The sequence below is a fragment of the Anabrus simplex genome, chromosome 2, assembly GCF_040414725.1.
Source record: "Anabrus simplex isolate iqAnaSimp1 chromosome 2, ASM4041472v1, whole genome shotgun sequence".
In the NCBI taxonomy this organism is placed as follows: domain Eukaryota; kingdom Metazoa; phylum Arthropoda; class Insecta; order Orthoptera; family Tettigoniidae; genus Anabrus; species Anabrus simplex.
In genome coordinates this window covers 868,835,467-868,856,432 of record NC_090266.1, presented here as the reverse complement: position 1 = coordinate 868,856,432, position 20,966 = coordinate 868,835,467, and the positions used below count along the sequence as shown (strand labels likewise).

At 41.9% G+C, this 20,966-nt stretch overlaps 1 protein-coding gene across 2 annotated transcripts in view; it reads left to right on the top strand.

Annotated features, from left to right (window-relative positions):
* LOC136864524 (mitogen-activated protein kinase 1) overlaps nt 1-20,966 on the top strand; it is a 244,055-nt gene that overhangs the window by 133,919 nt on the left and 89,170 nt on the right. The window lies entirely within an intron of this gene.

Genomic DNA, 20,966 nt, shown 5'->3' with positions numbered 1-20,966 from the left:
ACCATGCTAAAGGTAAAACATGTCGTCCAATTGCTGAAATGTTACAAATGAAGAAAAGCACAGTCTCTGATATTATCACAAGATTCCGGGAGGAAGATAGGATTGAACATCTACCGCATACGGGACGTCCAAGAACGTTTTCTGTGAGAGAAGAGTGTTATATCAACAGAAAAACAAAAAAAGGAACCCAGGTTTAGTGGTCCAAAACTCGTTACGAAGATTACCGCAGACACCGAAAATAAAGTGCATCCCGAAACAATACGGAGAGTGCTCATAAGAGGTAACCTTCACGGCCGTATTGTAAGAAGGAAGCCCTTCATAAATCATATAAATCGAAGAAAGATAATGCTGTTTGCCAAAGAGCATGTTAGAAAAGACAATGAGTGGTGGAATGAAGGTACATTTGCTGATGAGAGTAAATTTAACACATTTAAGTCTGATGAGAGGATAACAGTTTGGCGGCGTCCTAATAGCTTCAAGAGAAAAATCTGAAAGCAACTGTGAAGGATGGTGGTGGACATGTAATAGTGTGGGGGTGCATGCCGGCGAATGGAGTTAGTGATTTGGTTTTTATTGAGGTTAAAAAAGACTACTTTCAATACCTTAGAAGACTGAGGAAGAACATGAAAAAGAGTGCCGAAAATATGGGGGTTGGCAAACATTTTAACTTTTATCAAGATAACGACCAAAAGCATATGGCCTGGAATGTAAGGATGTGGTTATTGTTTAATTGCACAGATGTGCTTCATCCTCCCCCTTAATCACCAGGCTTGAATGTGATTGAGAATCTTTGGGACAAACTTGATACAGAAATAAGAAAAACAACAATCACATCTAGAGAACGGCTGAAGAACCGACTTCAAGAAGAGTGGCAGATGATATTTCCCGATTACACCTGGAAATTAGTAGAGAGCATGCCAAGTCGACTCAGGGAAGTAATTAAAATTAAAGGAAAGCCCACTAGACCCTGAACCATTAGGATCATAAGTAAAAAGGAAAGTGTCCGAATAATTGTGTGCAATATTGGTTTTGGTTTTGATTTTGTTTTTTAATTATTATATTTTCATTGAAAGTGTTAATTAGAAGAATGATGGACGTTTAGTTTCTATATTCCGTACAGAAACTTGTATTTAATTTATATCAATGCTTTGTTATTACTGAAATGACTAACACAAAGGAAAATGTAATAAATCATACCTGTCCGAATAATTATGCTAGTCACTGTAGTTTCGCCACTAGTCGCCCACGGCTAATAACGATGAAGTGCGATGTGATGGAAGTTCGTATCGAGGGTTTAATTTACGTACAAACGTTTTGAACACTTCCTCCTCCACATTTCACAAAGTTTGCTTATCAATAGCCACGAATAGAGGCAAGGAGTGGTCTAATTCTTTCTTTTTCTCAGTGTTACGGACGTACACTGCAACAGGGACGTTGTTACGACTTCAAGATCGTGAAGTGACTTAATCACTCTTCTCGTTGTGGACCCTTTTCACATGGTCCATTAGTTTAGATATTTCACCACCATGGAATAAACCTTACCACACAGCTTACATTTCGCGGATATGTTTTCTTCATTTATGTCAGAAACTGCCAGTCACCAGACAGATTTCTTGGCATTTTAATCAGTGTTCTAGTAATCTTCATCGGGCGAGATGGCCGTGCGGTTAGGGGCGCGCGGCTGTGAGCTTGCATCCGGGAGATAGTGGGTTCAAATCCCACTGTCGGCAGCCCTGAAGATGGTTGTCCGTGGTTTCCCATTTTCACACCAGGCAAATGCTGGGGCTGTACCTTAATTAAGGCCACGGCCGCTTCCTTCCAACTCCCTGGTCTTTCCTATCCCATCGTCGCCATAAGACCTATCTGTGTCGGTGCGACGTAAAGCAACTAGCAAAAAAACCTTCAGACTGAGCGAGTTGCTGCGCGGTTTGAGTCAAGTAGCTGCCAGCTTGCGTTCGGGAGATAGTGGGTTCGAACCCCTGTCGGCACCCCTGAAGATTGTTTTTCATGGTTTTCCATTTTCATGCCATGAAAATACTGGGACTGTATCTTAATCAAGGCCACGGTCACTTTCTTCCCACTCCTAGGTCGTTTCTATCCCATCGTCGCCAAGACGTAAGATGTAAATCAAATTGTTAAAAAATTTACAAATTAAACACTAACGATTAATGAGCATGTACATATTTCATATAGTCTCCTTCTTCGTATGTACAAAGCAGTATTTACCACGTCGCGAGCACGTCACTGCTGCAACTCCAAGCGAACACTCACGCAGTACTGTTCCTCCGTCCCGCGCTCTTTTTTTTTAATCGGGGAGGGCGGGGGGGCGAAGCCCGCTCCCCCCGCGTGACCATCGCCTCAATCTACATGGCCTCCGACATGCTATTATTTCTAAGAAGAAGAAGAAAGAGATAACAGGTAGGACTGGGAAGTGATACAAGGAGTATCTGCCGGTTTCCATGTCAGACACGCTACCACGGCAAGAGTTTGTGTTAGGTAAGGTGGTGTTGAAGTATGGTATTGAAGGGTCAGGGAAAAACCACATAGGTAGAAAGAAGAAATAGCCTACATGCAAAACCTGACATCTTGTGATAGCACATGCAAGGATATGGGCTGGAAAAGTCCAGAGGTAGTGTTAGGAACAGGTAACATGCACAAGTCATAAACCCATTCCTCGCCATTCCGTCTGCCAGGGGATCAGTCCTTCTGGGCACTGCTGTGACTAGCGCGGGCCTTGCCGGCTGCGGAACCATGCGTCGAGTGCCACTAGGGTCCGCCGCACGGCACCACCTCCTTGGGGTCCCTCGTATCCAGTCTCCGATCCCGGAGAATGAGGCCAAGCCCGCCGAGGCGGGGGCCTCCTGGGAGGGGGTGGGTCATGGCGCCGGGCCTCCCGCCTCTCTGCCCGCGCCATGGCCCGGTAGACAGGGCAACTGCGATGGGAGGCGGGTGGCCCCCCGAGCAGTTGGCGCACACCGGCGCCTCCCTAAGTGCTGCGCAGGCCGTGTAGTGGTGATCACCACCAGAGCGGTTGCAGCTCATTTGGAGCCCACAGCTGACCTGACGGTGGCCCCACCTCAGACAGCAGAAACTCTGCAAGAGCTGCTGAGGGGGACGTTTTACTCTCACCTGACTGCCGCTACCCGCTGAGGTCCTCTCCTGATTGGCTCCTCGGTTGACTGCTGTCCTGGAAGCAGTCTTGGTTTGCGGTTGGGCGGCCCTCTCCTGCTGGGCCGGCGTCGCCTTCTGCTTCCTGGTCCGGCGTCGTCTTCTTCCCCTTCTTCCCGGGGGTTTCTTCTCGGCGGGGGGAAGAGGGCTCGTCCTGGTGGCCCTCCTCCCGGCCTGGTGACCCCGGGGTAGCTGGTGGCTGCGCTGCGTCGCCGTCTTCTTCCTTCTCCTGGCTGGCGGCGGCGGCGGCGTCTGTCGGTGCTAAGACTTGACTGCGTTCCCTGTCCTGTGGGGCGCACATCGAGGTCTGCAGCTCGACAGACATGCTGGCAGGCTGGGCCTGGACAGCAGCCTCAGAACGCCAGGGGGCGTCCTCCTCCACTGCTGTGGTGCCGTCCGCCGTCGCGGGCACTTTCCTGGATTGCGCCCGGGTAACATGCCCTTCCTGGTAGGCCTGCGTCTGCGTCCACTTCGTGAAGGTGGTCCATGGAGGAGCGGTCTGCGTCCACTTCGCAGTACCGAGCCGCTCAGCCTGGGTCGCACAGTCGCGGCGCCAGGGGGCGGCATGCTCCACCTCGGTAGTGGCGTCGCTGGTCGACGGCTGGGTGGCCTGGACTAGGTCGGTGTTAACCGCCCTGTGCCTCTGCCTCCTCAGTGTCTGGGTGACGGCCTCCCTGGTCTCCGTCACTGCCCTGATTGCGCCGGTGTTCAGCCTTGGCACTCCGTCCCTCCCTAGTAGACAGATGACCTGGAACAGAGTAGAAAGCTCCTTCTCTGCGTCGCTCATCCGCTTCCGGTCGTGATGTCTGATGATGAGGCCTGCTGGTAGGAAGCTCTCGACGGACATGGTTGTCGAGATGTTCCTGCCTCCGTGGCGAGGGCGCCGCAGTCTGTCCAGGACGAGGCCCCGTTCAGAAGATGCAGGGCGCCCCGGCCTGTAGTATACGAGTAGCGCCTCGTACTCCGGGTCGGTGTGGCCTTCGGAGAAGAAGAAGAAGCCGTGCTCGCCCTCCGGAGCACCGATTGGCTCATGAGCAACAGTTTACTACCGGAGAATACCGGATGTAGCGCTGCACTCGCACTACCGATTGCAATCATAGGAACAACTGCTCCGTTCCCAGCTCTAATTGAGTGACCGTGTGTCCCCATTAACTTGAATGTTCACTCCAGTTGTCATTCATCGGATGGCCACTATATCCTCACGGCGCATAGTAAATCTGAGCAGAGTGGAGAAAATGGCGTGGGGAGATTCGAACTCGGGGGCAGGGTTGCATAGTAGAAATGAATGCGTTCCAGAGGGGGTAGGTTGGAGCAAACAGGAATGATTGATGGGAAGTCTTGTGCCGGATACTGATGAAAATGCGAGCCGAGGAAGGGTGATGGTGACGGGGTAGAATTGAGAGGAATGTGTTGATTGATGACGTCCGTGGACGGCGGCTGCGCGCTTGTAATACAGTATATCCCAATGGTGCAGGTTCCTGATTCAAAGCAAGGCGTCGTGGAGCTTGTTCTTCCTCCGGAGCAGACTGTGGAGAACATCCTCTTAACTTGGAATTGAATTCTAGTGTTTTCCCACTGCGGAGCTGGTGTCGTGGGCAGAAATCTGGCCTGGTAGTCGGGAGCTGCAAAATTATCCATTATGGTCGAGTGATAAGCAGCTGCCGTTGTTTGACTGAAGTCAGTGGCGACGGTGGTGGTGGTTTTGGTTGTCGTTGCTGTAGTGGTGACCAGACAATAAGGTGAATAACGATTCATGACGGTGATTGATTCTACTGGAGATTGAAAAGATATGGTATTGTTGACGAAGGGCTCGCCCTGAGGTGATACCTCTCGGATTTTCTTCTCTCCACCAAATCAGAACACTTTCTTTTAATAGAGATGCCCTGCGTGCCTGAGTTATGGTGTAGAAAAGCCGTTGGACGGCGAAGGAACCTTTTCGTTTCTCAGCTAGCCTCACTTATGCGCTTCGGCATATTATTTATTTATTTATTTATTTATTTATTTATTTATTTACGAGTGCTGTCCACTCTCATATTGTGAACTGCCTACCAAAAGTTAAGACAGTGCATCGCGTGTAATGCGAACCTGTGTGTGGATATTTTATTCACCTATTCAACGAGGACTTTTAAAGTTTACATAATGGATGTTCTTTATAAATCAACATCAAAATATTTCTAAGGACGATTTTTCTCATTGTGTAGCTGCTGAACGTTTCTCCCTCCCTTTCCTTCCAGGGTTTAGTGTGCTTCTCTGTAAGTTATTTATATATGTGCGTAGGGTTTTCGCGATGTTTTTATAGTGTTGTAGATGCTTTGATCTTGAATTCTAGACGTTTAGAAAGTTTCTAAAAAATTCAAGCGTGTTTGTCTTACGATTGATTCATTGTACTGATGCTATCTTGGCAGATGTGTTGCAGTTTTCTGTGGTGTTGCCTACATCGAGAATAAGATTTAATCAACTGCTAAAGTTATGTTTACCGAACTCGATAGCTGCAGTGGCCTAAGTGCGGCCAGTATCCAGTATTCGGGATATAGTAGGTTCGAACCCCACTGTCGGCAGTCCTGGTTTTCCGTGGTTTCCCATGTTCACACCAGGCAAATGCTGGGGCTGTACCTTAATTAAGGGCACGGCCGCTTCCTTCTCAGTCTTAGCCCTTTCCTGTCCCATCGTCGCCATAAGTCATATCTGTCGGTGCGACGTAAAGCCAATAAAAAAAAGATGTAACTTCTTGTTAGCTGTTTTTGTTGATTTTTCATATAAAACTGCTTTCAAAGACGTTTCTTACTCTCATTCCACGTAACCCTAATATATTTTAATATTTTGTACCTGCCACGCAAACCTCACTTAGCCCAGCCCCTTCCATTTGCATTGCAATCTTTTGATTATTCTGGTGCATACTGTACACCGCATGCATGGTTATGAATATCAATCATATTCGAGAAGCTACTCACCGTCACATGATAACAGAGTATAAAACTCAGCTGACCGTCGCAAGTGGAGTGAGTACATTACATGTTCATAACTTCGGTACTCCCGCAATACACGTACATATACTATTCTTTCATATCGAGACATACGGACGTACATAATTAAATGTGATCAAGACGGCGTTTGCATAACAGCGCGAAACACCTTGCTTTCAATCACCGTGTGCTAGGAAAATAAATAATTGCCCTAAAGTTTGCTGTAAAGTATGAAGTGCAAAGTAAAATGATTTTTTTAGCCTAACTTACTCACTTCTACAATGAACAATTATGAGGCAGAATAATGCCGAATACTATGCCACTTCTATATCGCTTCTGTGGCAAAACGTCATGTTTTTATAAACTTAAACAAAGGAAAATAGGCTTCGGTGAAAGTAGCATCTCCTCAAGCAACCGTATTGATACAAACATACACTAAAAAACTACTGTGTCAATCCGTATGCCACAGCCTGTGTAACTGAATGTTTCAACCATTACTTGTAGACCAAACAGGTAACTGGAGCCTGTCATGAATACATGTGCTCAGCCCTGAGTCAGCAACGTGCGAAGTACGCGCCGGCTGAGGGGAAGAGACTTGCTTGCACGAGCACAGGTATTTCTAGCACAGGCGGTTTGACACTCGCGCTGCGCCAATCGAGACTGTACAGTGTGCAGAAAAAGCTAATGTATTGAGATTGGTTGAGGTCAAGTTACAGCGAACTCTCCATCGTGTTATCGTGCAAAGCAAAAGAACACCGGTTAGAGATGGATGCTGTCTTGACCCTAACACACAAGTATGACGTTTGTAAAGATGACGAATACCTCACCCCCCGCAAGCAGTAACGATACAGCAAGTCGGAGAAGAAGCGATGGAAACCAATGAGAACTGTGAAAGTGATGATAACTCGCTAGAGAACATCTACATCATGTCAGAGGTTTTAACACGCAAGGCAAGCGCCTGAAATGTATCCTAAAGTGAAGGCAAAAATCAATATGAAAACTATGTTGAACTATAGCCTAGGTCAGTGGTTTTCAAACTCGTTGCTATCGGGGCTTCATTCAATTGCCAAAATCTCATCGCGCCTCCCCTCGCATAAGTGAAATACGGTATTTCAACAAAAACGACAAGTATTCCATAAAATAAATACTAACACTCTGGTAAAAATATGGTTCATTTATGAATCACAAATGGAAATCACCTTCTTCTTCTTATTCTTCTTTTCCTACCGCTTTTCCCACACCTATGGGGTCGCGGGTGCGAACTGCGTTGCACATATGGATTCGACCCTGTTTTACAGCCCCTGACGTCAACCTCTTCAGACCCAACGCCCACGCAAGTGGACAACTATGATGAAATCCACATTTCTGAGCTCTTATATTCCTAAATGAACAATGAAAATGAAAACCTACAACCTGTTTTCCAGTCATTGACCGGGTCAGGTATGTAATGAATGAATCATACATAGGCTGTTAGTACGATGGGGTCGCCACTCCCAGAGTGATTTATTAATGACTGATAGATGCTATGAAATGAGAATGGAGAGTGTTGCTGGAATGAAAGATGACAGGGAAAACCGGAGTACCCGGAGAAAAACCTGTCCCGCCTCCGCTTTGTCCAGCACAAATCTCACATGGAGTGACCGGGATTTGAACCAGGTATCCAGCGGTGAGAGGCCGACGCGCTGCCGTCTGAGCCACGGAGGCTCCGTAAATGAACAATATGTACCAACATTTATATTGTTTACTGTCGGGTGTTTCTAATATAATTTGTCCACAAATGTGGACATTAGGTCTGAATTATGTCTATGCCTCATGTTCACTTTTGTAAGTGATGAAATCCGCTATTATTTCGAGTATGATAATGAGTTAACTTCAATAAAGAGTGGGGTCAACTTAAATAAATTGTAAATGTATTGTAGGCCATTCTTTTGAATCAGCTGACACGATCACATAATAGAAACACATATTTACAAGTTATTTCAGTAACAGACTGTATGTTTTCTTTCCTTTTACTTATGGAAATGCACAAAACAATTCCTGTCCTTAAGAAGGCACAAGTAGACTTTGCGTGTTATGCAGAGAATGCATTTTTCATTGCAGCCAGGATTTCGGCATCTTTGCGCGCCTTTGACATCTATGGCTAGAGGAAGATGACCGGCAAACCTATAAACATAATTGATTGTGTAACTAAATATGATTATTTACGAGAGTTTCCCCTATGTGTTCTAGATTAACGTAGATTTAGTTAAATTAGGTACCATGGCAACATGGTCTCTACATTTACCTTGAGCAATTTATTGTTGGTAAGACCAAATGTCAGATGCGTGGACAAATAGTATTACCCAGCTATTGTTATAGAGACCTAATGTCCACGTGTGAGGACAAAATAATTTGCATGCACATACAATTGACACCAAATAAAAACAACAATACATTTCTTCATTATTCGTCAGTTTGGGTATTTTTTACTGTACCGGCTGGTACACCTCTACGCCGCACATTTGAATTTTCCGCCTTAAAGTCCTCCTCTACTGGAGAAACTCTGAATGTTAAAAACTGGATCAACCCATAAGTTTCTCAGAAGATGTCACTACCATAAATTTTGTGATTACGAAGTTGTTAATACTGTGTGGATTTCAACTTGTTTTGTTTTCCATTTGATCAAGAAGTGTGGACATTCTCTTATAGATGTCTCTACCAAAAAAACTAGGATCATGCACCCTGGTGCGAAGTGAAGGAACTTTTTTGAAGATATTTTATACTCATAAGTTTCCTTATTACTAAATTTCGTTCTTTCATTTGTGGGTTGGCAATATTAATCTTTTCTTTCCGCCAGTTTTGAAGTTAGCCAATCAACTATTTCTGTAATTAATTTTTTACCAATCGTGTCTTTCTTCTTCGATTTTGTGTGTGACTGTGTACTTTAGCCAATAAACGCCTGTGGGTGTGTCTTAATTATTCATGAAAGGTCTCGAATCTTCCCCGAGGGCATAAAACCTGCTGATTTTCTTGTCTCTTGGCCACATCATCAACATTTAACTTAGTGTATGGACATGTAGCAGGAGGCGGGAAGCGCCTCTTTCTTCCGGCAGCAGTTCTTCAGTGAGGTAATGGCCGCTTAACATCTTTATTTCTTGCTAGTTCTGCAGTTTAACCCGCGGGGAAGGTCCGAAACCTTTACTATACTGAAATTCAGCTCAAGAGCTGAGGAAAAGTATCCTTCCGCATGTGAGCACGTCCCCTGTTCCTCCTTCCCGTCTCCGTTCTCCATCTCCGCCACAACCAGGTTATCATTAACTCCGTGCGTCTATCTGGCAAGTACTTCCTTCTGAAATAGTAAAGCATCAACGAAATCACTTCCTTTCACATAGCTGTACTTTGATTACGTACCATACCTATTTATTCCTTTATTGACCATGTAAAACCTACAGATTACTGACGGATACTGAGGCAAGAGAAGCAAGGTTTATTTTTGTTTCATAATGTAATTTGTTTGAGGCACATGGAGACTTACAACATAAGTATACGATTCCGCTCTCGTGCAATGACTGTCAGTGGCAGTTTCTCACAGTTCAGAAAGCTGAAAACCTGGGGATTGCAAAATACAATGATTCCAGGAATGTTGTAAATACTGTAGTCTCGTCATTCGGAAGGTAAAAACGAACTCATGATCCCCTCATGACAACATTTCTGCAGGTAGAGGGCGGTTACGAATATAAAGTACAAATTATTATTATTATTATTATTATTATTATTATTATCATCATCATCATCATCATCATCATCATCATCATCATCATCGAATGCGCCAAGGATTTCACATACTGTGTTAAGACCCTTCCTGTTTTATTTACGGCGAGTGCATAGTTTGAACTGAGCTGACACATCGGCCTTTCGCTGGAGACTTGGATTTTCCGTGGAGTTTAAATTCCAAGCTAGCGGCGTAAACACTGCACAGAAACGCCGGTCAGCTGCTCGATCTTCACGTCTTCCACAGTGAATTCTAATCTCGTAGGCTACTGTAAACCTTTAAAACAATTTGGTTTAGATTTCCTACTTAATTTTTCTTCACTTTTGTTAGCTTTAAAGTATTTCACAGGGGACTCAAGCGTCAAGAGCATCACACACTTCTTGCCCACAGCTGGCAGCCATTATGAATACTGAACATCCTGTTGCAGCCAGTATTGCCAACAGTTTTCTTGGATCCATCTTCAACGTCGCACGTATTATGCAAACTTACAAGCAATGGAAAGAACTCATATGTACACAGTGCAATGAGATATCAATATCATATTAAATAATTATTATTTTGCTACATACACCACTGAGAACAATAACTATTCATAGCCATCTACGTATGAAATATAAGAGTTGGCAACGAACCCGAATAACATACAACCTGTGATATATTTTCCATATTTATACAGGGCAATTTTTTTTAATTCGTCAAGTCAGTTCACCAGAATATCTAACCAAACTGAAGAAAATTCCTGACTTCAGGAACAAGTAACAAATCTAGGGAACTATTTGGCGCTGCGGAAGCCTTTTCACCGACCAGAAGTCTGACTAACATCAAAGGGACCGCTAAGGTCTTGAGTTGACTATAAGTATATGTAACCTATCTTCAAACATGTAATTCTCCGTCGCTTTTGTAAAACTTCATATATCTTTAACTGTAATTCGGGGATAGAGAGTGCTTTACCCTCTCGAGCTCCCCTTCATTTTGATTTGAGGTGACTACGTTTTTGTAACCGATTTTCTACTCTTCCTTAATGTGTTAAATTTATTCAGTATACGAGTCACCTCCATAGTTTGGGAATAGCCCCTGTTTCATCGGCCTAGTGCCTCTTAGGTTTTAAAGAAGTTTCATGTAGGAGTGCAAATTCACGCCTCCATTCATTTTGCATTTTGGGCCATTAACTTAACCTGTTATTTTTCTACTAAGGCCACGTAGGTTGGGTACAAGATACCCCTGTTTCATTGTAAGTGTGCCTTTAGGGCAGTTAATGGTAAAGTCTGTTGTGGCCTTTGATAGGCTCAGAAAATTGAGAGCGGGTCAGCTCTTTTATATGTGGTAAAAGTGCCTCTAGGAGGCCTGATATGGTTTTTGGAGCGAAGGCTCCTTGAATGAAGGGGTTGTCTGCCCTTTGGACAAAAATGTGCCTTGGTAAAGTTGAGCGGAGAGCTCAGAAATTGTAAAAAGTGGGGCTGTGAAGCCCAGATTATTAATTTGTCCCTAAATCTTGGCTTTACTGGTCTTGTACCTGATTGTCGGTTATTTGTTGACGTTGTTATTTGTTAAATTTTGAAAGTCTGTGTGAGAATTGTTAAATTTTGGTATTTTCGAAAATATAACCTTTAATGCAATTTTAATTCATATCTCGGCTTTGTAATTAGACCCATTCACCCCGGCACCTTCTTTCACCTCTGCATTCCACGGGTAACCTCGTAACAATTACCAGAAACTGACTGAAAGAGTTTATCAGACAAGCCCTTAAATGAAGTATTAACAAGTACTGTATGCGCACTTTTTAGTGATAGATTTTTATACTCTTTAAGGAGTAAGAAGGGAGCACTGCCGGTTCCGGTAAATACTGCCAACTGAATGGAAATTAAATCTGAATTGAATCGATAATATGATCGATCGATATGAATTTTCTAAACATTTATTATCTTAACGCCAACAACTGTGTCACACACACAATATATAATACTATATAATATTTCCCGATGCGAAACGTGTTCCTAGCATGAATTCTATAGTTTGGCTTTGCTGTGTAAACAACAACAGTACAAGTACGTAAAGTGTACGCCAGATGTCGCACATCGATGATAAGCGATTCTTAGTTTGTGCTTCATAGGTTGCCAATACGAATCTCGAAGATAACCGAAGTCGACCCATTCAGCACTAGAGTGTAAATCTATCACTAAAAAGTGCGCAGATAGTATTCACCTGTAAGTCGGCTGTCCTGTGATCAACGAGCTAGAATAACATAGAGAGGCGGAAGCGCTGCCTGGGTGAAGCTAATAGAACGAAAGTCCGCCATGTTTCCTGTTGTCACACAAGCAAGGGGGCATGGCCTTTAAATGACGAAAAGTGTAGAAAATACGCATTTTAGAATCACTGGGGGAGAATTAAGGACCGTTGCCGATAGCTTGAAGCATTAAAGCGAATACCGCCACTTCGTCATATTGCGGCACGAGGCCAACATCACGATCAGTTGATTGTAGGGTAGTTCGAAATCATCGCACAGTGACATACGAATAGGCCTCGAAATCGGAACAAGAGCGTTACCCTGCTTGGCTGTTGTGGTTTAGCGTAAATTAGAATAAAAACGATTATGACAGGAAACCTTAAAATCATAGGGACCTACAATAGGTTACAACCTCATTCTGTTCATATTTTCAAATTATTGCATCCTCATGAGTACCGTGTTACTTTCTTAATCTGTTTACCCTCCCGGGTTGGTTTTTCCCACGGACTCAGCGACGATTGAATTCCCTGAAGACGGAAGGAAACGTTAAGTTGGGTCGGGGGATACAAATGTGAGGGAGGGCTGCACCTGCTATGCTGAACAGGGGCCTTGTGGGGGGGGGGGGAGAAGGAAGCGGTCGTGGCCTTAAGTTAGGTATCATCCCGGCATTTGCCTGGATGAGAAGTGGGAAACCACGGAAAATCACTTCGAGGATGGCTGAGGTGGGAGTCGAACCCACTTCTGCTCAGTTGGCCTCCCCAGGCTGATAAAATCCCGTTCCAGTCCTCGTGCCCCTTTTCAAATTTCGTGGCGGAGCCGGGAATTGAACCCGGGCTTCCAGGGGTGGCAGCTGCTCACGCTAACCAGTACACCACAGAGGCGGCCCATGAATACTTTACCACAATAATCGTTTAGTGTAATTAGTTATTATAATATAGGGGGATATCATGTTGTTCCCATTACCATATCATACTGGGATTACTAGCTGAAAGGTAAGCTTGAAAGTTGTCCATTATGAAGTGTGGCATAATTTTAAAAACCAAGGCAACAGACACCTACAATAAAGGCTGTATACATTTCAAAAATAGCAGTAAAATACTGTATTTACCATACTTGGTGTACGTTTGAACGAAATAAGTGTTTTCTTGTGGTTACGTTTTCTTGGTTGTGGGCGCTACATTTCCTTTATTTGTAAATGTGAATGAAAATTAAACAGGGCTGGAAATGTACAGAACAAAAGCAACTGAATTGAGTGGGATACCATTTATCTCTTTTCGCCCTCACAACGCATTGTTCCGTTAATTCCTTGTTCTTTAAACGAAATCTGAAACAAAATTCGACAAATAATTACCGAGGCTATCCGTACTTTCGCTAAGTAAACAATAAAATGGATTTAATTACAAACAGAAATTACAAAAAGGAATCTCGGCTATAATTCAGTAATACTTGCTTAAAGTACGATATATCCTTGGTTTTATTACTCCGATTAGAACAACCATACGCTGAGCTTACGGCTGGCATTCTTGAAAGCGAGAATCTATGTTTTCACTTCTTAAAACTTAGGGAATTAAATTCGCATGCACGATCTCCCTGTCACCTCAACATATGCTCTCGCGCCAATTCGCTTTGTTTTGACAACCGTTAACATAGGCTGCCCCTTATCAACTTGCTTCAAGCAGGGAGCGCTGATGACAAGCTTACAGCCCCTCTATGTTATTCTAGCTCGTTGCCTGTGATGTATCCATGACTTCACTTCCCGCCATCTTGCTGAGTGCTACCAAGGAGGTTATAGAATGTTGAAAAACAGTGAAGTTTAAAGAGAGATCCTCTGAGAACACACTCAAACTAAAATTGGAGGGAAATTCGAATTTCATTGTTAGTCAGAGAATAAAACATATTTGTCCACACATGTGGACATTGGGTCGGAAGAAGGGGGGAATGTAATCACTATTGTGTGTTTCCGTGGTGGTTGGTAGTGATGTGTGTTGTGTAATATGATGAGGAGAGTGTTGGGACGGACACGAATACCCAGTCCCCGAGCCAGAAAAAATAATCAAAAGCTATTAAAATCCCCGACCCGGCCGGGAAACGAACCCGGGACCCTCTGAACTGAAGGCCAGTACGCTGACCATTCAGCCAACGAGTCGGACCTAATCTCAAATGGGAATATGTGTCATTAATACAGGTGATCTGCACCTTTTTAATGTTATAAGCTGGTGTCAATTCAATGTGATAAGTGTCCGACTCGTTGGCTGAACGGTCAGCGTACTGGCCTTCGGTTCAGAGGGTCCCGGGTTCGATTCCCGGCCGGGTCGGGGATTTTAACCTTAATTGGTTAATTCCAATGGAACGGGGTCTGGGTGTATGTGCTGTCTTCATCATCATTTCATCCTCATCACGACGCGCAGGTCACCTACGGGTGTCGAATAGAAAGACCTGCACCTGGCGAGCCGAACTTGTCTTCGGACACTCCCGGCACTAAAAGCCATACGCCATTTCATTTTTTTTTCAATGTGATAAGTAAGATATTCACGTTAAAAGTGAGAAATACAATACAGGCAGAGATAAAACTTAAATAATATTAAAAAACCGGAGTATGTCATTGTTCACAGAGCGAATTGGCCGTGCGCTTAGGGTCGTGTAGCTGTGAGCGTGCATTCGGGACATGGTGGGATCGAATCCCACCGTCGGCAGCCCTGAAGATGGTTATCCATGATTTCCCATTTTCACACCAGGCAAATGCTGGGGCTGTACTCTGAGGCCACGGCCGTTACCTTCTCGATCCTAGCCCTTTCCCAGCCTTCAGTCGCCGAAAACCTTCGATTTTATTATTATTATTATTATTATTATTATTATTATTATTATTATTATTATTATTATTATTATTATTATTTGCAAGTTGTTTTACGTCGCACTGACACAGATAGGTCTTATGGCGACGTTGGACAGGAAAGGGCTAGGAGTGGGATGGAAGCGTCCGTAGCCTTATTAAGGTACAGACCCAGCATTTGCCCGTTGTGTAGATGGGAAACCACGGAAAACCATCTTCAGGACTGCCGGCAGTGGGGCTCGAACCCACTATCTCCCGAATACTGGATACTGGCCGCACTTAAGCTACTGCAGCTATCGAGCTTGGTCTTCGATGTGTTAGTAGGACGTTACACCACTAGTAATATATATGTATATATACTAGCTGATGTACCCGTGCTTATGTACGGAATGCTACATTGTGTACAGAATTCTAGGTTAAGTGATGTACACGTTGTGAGTAAGATTATATTAAACTAGCAAGATGCCCGTGCTTCGCTGCGGCTTTAAAATTAATATTATTATTCAAAGTTTTACATTTTGAAGAGACCACTCTCAGCTGAGCCTGGAAAATACGTCCTCAGTTCGTACGTCAAACGGTTTTGGGGGAATGATTATTTTTTTATAAATTACCACTCACTTGAACCTTGTACGGAATAATTTTATTTTTTTTAAACAATATCTGATTTAACATCTAGGACGTAAAAGCGACTGACCTGTGTAATTTTGATTTCGTACGTCGAACAGTAATGGAGGAATTAATACTTTTTAAGGGGTGAATGTTTTGAAATACATTTATTAACATCTAGGACATAAAAGACTACCTTTCATTTTTTTAAAAATATGTTCGTGTCCGAAAATGTTTCAGAAGAATGGATATTGTGTTTTTGAGAGTCAACTACCGTTTAAACTTCTTAGGGGAGAATCATTTTGAAGTGTACTGTACTTTACACCTAGGGCATAAAAGAAGACCCTTCTCGTAAAATGACAACTTTGTACGCCAAACGGTTTTGGAGGGATAAAGAATTTAATTTACGGAGCTAGCCTCATTTGACACTTAAGCGGTGGAACATTTAAAAATATTTCCTATTTCACACCTAGGATTTAAAATACATACCGCTATTTGGAATGTTGTCTTCGTACGTTATACCGTTTCGGAGGAAGGAATTAATATATTTTTCGGTTCTTAACCCCTATTTAACTCTCTGAGGGGTTAAATTTGTTTCCAACCTTCTGTTATTTAACTCCTAGGATATCATTTGACATTTTAACTTCGTAATTCAAAAAGTTTCTTATAAACGTAAATTTTTGTCATCATTCCTCATCCCCCAGTGGTGTATTGTTTTAAGTCCACTTCTTATTTTTATCCTCATTAAAAGTTCAACTCCTACACCCCCTTAAGTTGATTACCGCCCCCCACCACCATCAAACAAAAATGCGTGTTTATTTATTTCTAAAGGAGATTCCAAATACCAATTCTCACGTCCGCAACATGCTTGATTTTTGTGATTTAAGTATCCTCATACAAAGAATTAAACTCATTTTTCAATTCATTTACCCACCCTTAATTGGATTTTACGAAAACAAAAAGTACGTGTTTCTTTATTTTTAAACAATATTCCAGATACTAATTTTCGTATCTGTAACATCCTCAGGTTTTGAGATATAAGTAGGATATCCTCATAAAAAGAATTCAATCCCTTTTTAGTCCCCCTTTAAGTGGATTTTACTACGGAAACAAAAAATACGTGTTTCTTTATTTTGAAGGAGATTCCTGTGGCCAATTTTCACGTCTGTGACATCTTCAGTATTTGATGTATCCAATGAACGGGAGTGACAAACGGAGTGGAATTTGAAAAAAAAAATCTTGGCCTACAATATATCTGTCACTTAACACGTTACAGAGTTGAAAACTGGTACTTGGAATCTCCTGTTAAAGTAAAGAAACATAGGTAGATAATTTGTTTTCGGAAAATCCACTTAAGGGAAAGTGAAAAGGGGGGTTAATTTTTAAAATGGGCATATCTACAGAACATCTCAAAAACTTAACATGTTAAAGATGTGAAAATTGGTATTTTTAATCTTTTAAAAATAAAGAAACATGTATTTTTTGTTTTCGGAAGAAACCATATAAGGACTGAAAAGGGGGTTGAATTTTTTTATTAGGATAGTGATATATAAAAAACTGAAGATGTTACAGACGTGAAAATTGGTAGGTATTTCTTCTTTAAAAATAAAGAAATGCATACTTCTTTTTCTCGGAAAATCCATTTAAATGACGTTAAAACAGTTAAGTGGAATGTCTTTTAAAAATAAAGAATCACGCATTTTGGGGGGGAAATTAGCTTGGGGGGGAGGAGTTGAATTCTTTTTGTGAGGGTAAATGTATCTCAAAACTGAAAATGTTAGAGTTTTGATAAATGGTATTTGGAAGATCCTTTATAAATAAAGAAACACGTATTTTTTGCTTTCGGAAAATTCACGTAAGGCGGGAATGTGAAAGCAAGTGAAAAACGTTGAATTCCTTTTATAGAGAAACTTATATCACAAAAACTGAAGGTTACAGACGTGAAAATTGGTATTTGGAAACTCCTTTAAAAATAAGGAACACGTATTTTTGGGTGCGGGAATTAAGTTAACGGGCGGGGTGTGGGGTGAAAAATGAATTGTATTATTTTTATGAGGATACATATATCTCAAAAACTAAAGATGTTACAGACGTGAAAATTGGTATTTTTGAGTGGGAAGGAGGGGGGGGGGGGTGATCAAATTAACGGGCGAGGGCGGGGGCGGCTGAGAAAGAGTTGAATTCTTTCTATGAGGATACTTACATCTCAAAAAACGGAAGATGTTAGGGACATGAAAATTTGTATTTGAAATCTTCTTTCAAAGTAAAGAAATACCTATTCTTTTGTCTTCAGGAAAACCACTTACGGGGGGAGGGCGTGAATGAATTGAAACATTAGTTGATTTCATTGTATGAGGATACTTATATCTCAAAGCTAACGATGTTACAGACGTGAAAATTGGTATTTGGAATCTCCTTTAAAAATAAAGAAACACGGTTTCTTGTTTTTGTTTTTAGAAAATCGGCTTAAGGGTGTTTGAAAATATGTAGAGAAGGAGTTGAATTCCATGCATGATGATACTTATGTCTTAAAAACTGAAGCTGTCACAGACGTGATAGTTGGTATGTTGAATTTCCTTTCATAATAAAGAAACATGCACTTTTTGTTTTCGGAAAGTCCACTTAAGGGGGGAGAGGGGTGGAAAGAAGTGAAGAAGAATTTGAATTATTTTTATGAGAATACTTATATCTAAAAACTGAAGGTGTTACAGACGTACAGACGTGAAAACTGGTATTTAGAATCTCCTTTAAAAATAATGAAACACGCATGTTTTTGCTTTCGAAAAATCCATTTAAGGGTCTGAAATGAATTGAAAAGCGGGTGAATTTTTATAATTATTACCGGTATATCTACAGTGTATGTCAAGAACTTAACATGTTAGAGACAAGAAACTTGGTCGTTGGAAAGTCCTTTAAAAATACAGGAACAGGTACGTTTTGGTTTTCGGAAAAGGCACTTAACGGGGGTGAAAGGAAGTTGAAAAGTGAGTTGAATTATTTTTATGACGATACTTACATATCAAAAAATGAAAATGTTACAGACATGGAAATTGGTATTTGGAATCTCCTTTAAAAATAAAGAAACGTGCAGTTTTTCGACTTGAGACAAGACTGTTTCTCACATGTACATTTCCTTGTCGCATGGTCGTCTTAGCCCCAAAAGGCAATACCTGAAACGTGATTTACAGAGTTTCTGGGGTAAATGAAACTCTATTTTTCGGTGAGTTTTTATACTTGAGAGGGATTTTCAGACAATGTCTTAGTACAGTGCCGAGGAACGATTACTTTTATCAAATTACGAAATCGACGCGAGCGAAGCCGCAGGTATCTGCTAGTTATGTATATATAAAATTGCGTAGCTCTTTTAAACATTACTCCAGAAACGCGACGTAAAAGTCTCCATAAGTCTTTTCTCATGTGAAGACTGGGTAGTGGCAGGCCCTCTTGCCTACTATCAGTTACAATCAAGTTAGGGAGTTTTCATTATTATGGCAGGCCCACTTGCCTACTGCCAGTCAATCGAGTTGGGCAGTTTTCATTATGACAGACACTTACTCTCCACCTGCCTTTTTATATCCTCAGGAAGACTGTCTTCATGGTTTTCCCAACAGAAATCAACATAGGTCATTACAAAAAAGTCAGTAGGAATGACGCAATTGAAAGCAATGCTATCATTTGAAATACTCGACCAAATGAAAAACCGCACATCATCTCACATTTAACAAACAGTACTAAGTTGCCAACCAACAGTCCAACGTTCCCGAGCGGGAATGACCAGGTCGCAGACAGCCGTGACGTTTATGAGTGAGATTTACTGCGATCATTCAAAAGATAATATAAAACTCTGACATTATAACTGAAGAAAACTGTAGGCATAAAATTTGAAATCATCTTGACTGGAAATTTAAAAGTTATACAAGAAATTTATCCCTCACTGTTCACTTGACTGTACCTCAAACACTTTGAGTGTTATTACGACGCATTCCTTTGAATTGGTATTAGCTGTAGGTATCTCAAACCTAATTTGGTGATGCATCCTTTTAGTTTCACAAACGAGATATAGTATGGCTTGAAATTATATTCACACTTCACAATCAACTTTACAAGTAATTCACTGATAACTGTTAGTCTGCATTACGACTATTCAATATCCGGCTGTCACCGAACTGACACAGAAACTCAACTGAACAGATGCACGAAACACACTCAGAACATATAATCCATTTGGTCACTGACGATTACGTATCCATATCATGGTTCCCCATTCGTCTCTTTCCAAATGACTCCAATTGACTTCATGGCAAGTCTCTCCATTCATCTCCTTCCAACCAACTGAACTATCCAATCGACTTCTCCAACTGAACTCACTGACCCTCTGTGGCCTCACCATCCAAATGACTCCTCACTACCATCTCACTTCAACACTCCATGGCAAGGCTTTCCATCCAAAAGACTGCCGCTATAATATAGAGCTCATATATATAACCATTAGTTGACACATGGTATAACACCCACGTCAGAGCTCAGAATAGATATGATGTCACTTCCACCCAGCCACAAATGTTACCTATTATGTTGAAATAGCCTCAGGCAAATAAGGGACTCCTTAAATATGATCTCATCGCTAAAAGCATACAATGATAGAGCGATGACTCGACAGTTACTGTAACGGTATTGCACTATATGTTGCAATGTCAAAAGGTTTCACAAAACATATCCATATCTGATATTAGTCAGTTAGTCTCACTTTACATTATTTTGATGCTAATACACACACACACACACACACACACACACACACACATATATATATATAGACAATAAATTAACTACAATAAAGCAAGCGATAATTAATTAATACATAGCATACCTCCATTGTTCATGTGATAACTGCTTTCAAGCTGTGCGTAATCATAGTCATATGATTCAATCTCATCACTATTTTTAGCTAACATCTTCGCTAAACTTATCTCAGACATGTGTAAACCTTGCAACGTGCCTGACATGCCAGTCACTCACAGCTGACTGTTGGTCAGCAAAATGAACTTGATGATGATGATGATGATGATGATGATGATGATGATGATGATGATGATCATGATCATGATGATCATGATGATGTAACTTCTGTCATGTGCTACCCAACGACACAATAGCAGTGAAAGAAGATTCACTCCAAGGGGACATAACCTCAGCTTCGAACTGTACTAATAGTTTGCACGAACAGCCATAGCAGGAAAGTGAACATGTAGAGTCTGTTCATGTGTACGTTGAACCGCCCCTGATATATGATTGGTGGGTTTATATGTATGTACATCAAATAGACCTGAGAGTTAATAACTCAGGTTCTGTACTATAAGTTTCAGTCCATGTTGTGAAGTTACATGCCATACCACCTTACTTCTATATATTACGGTTGTTGAC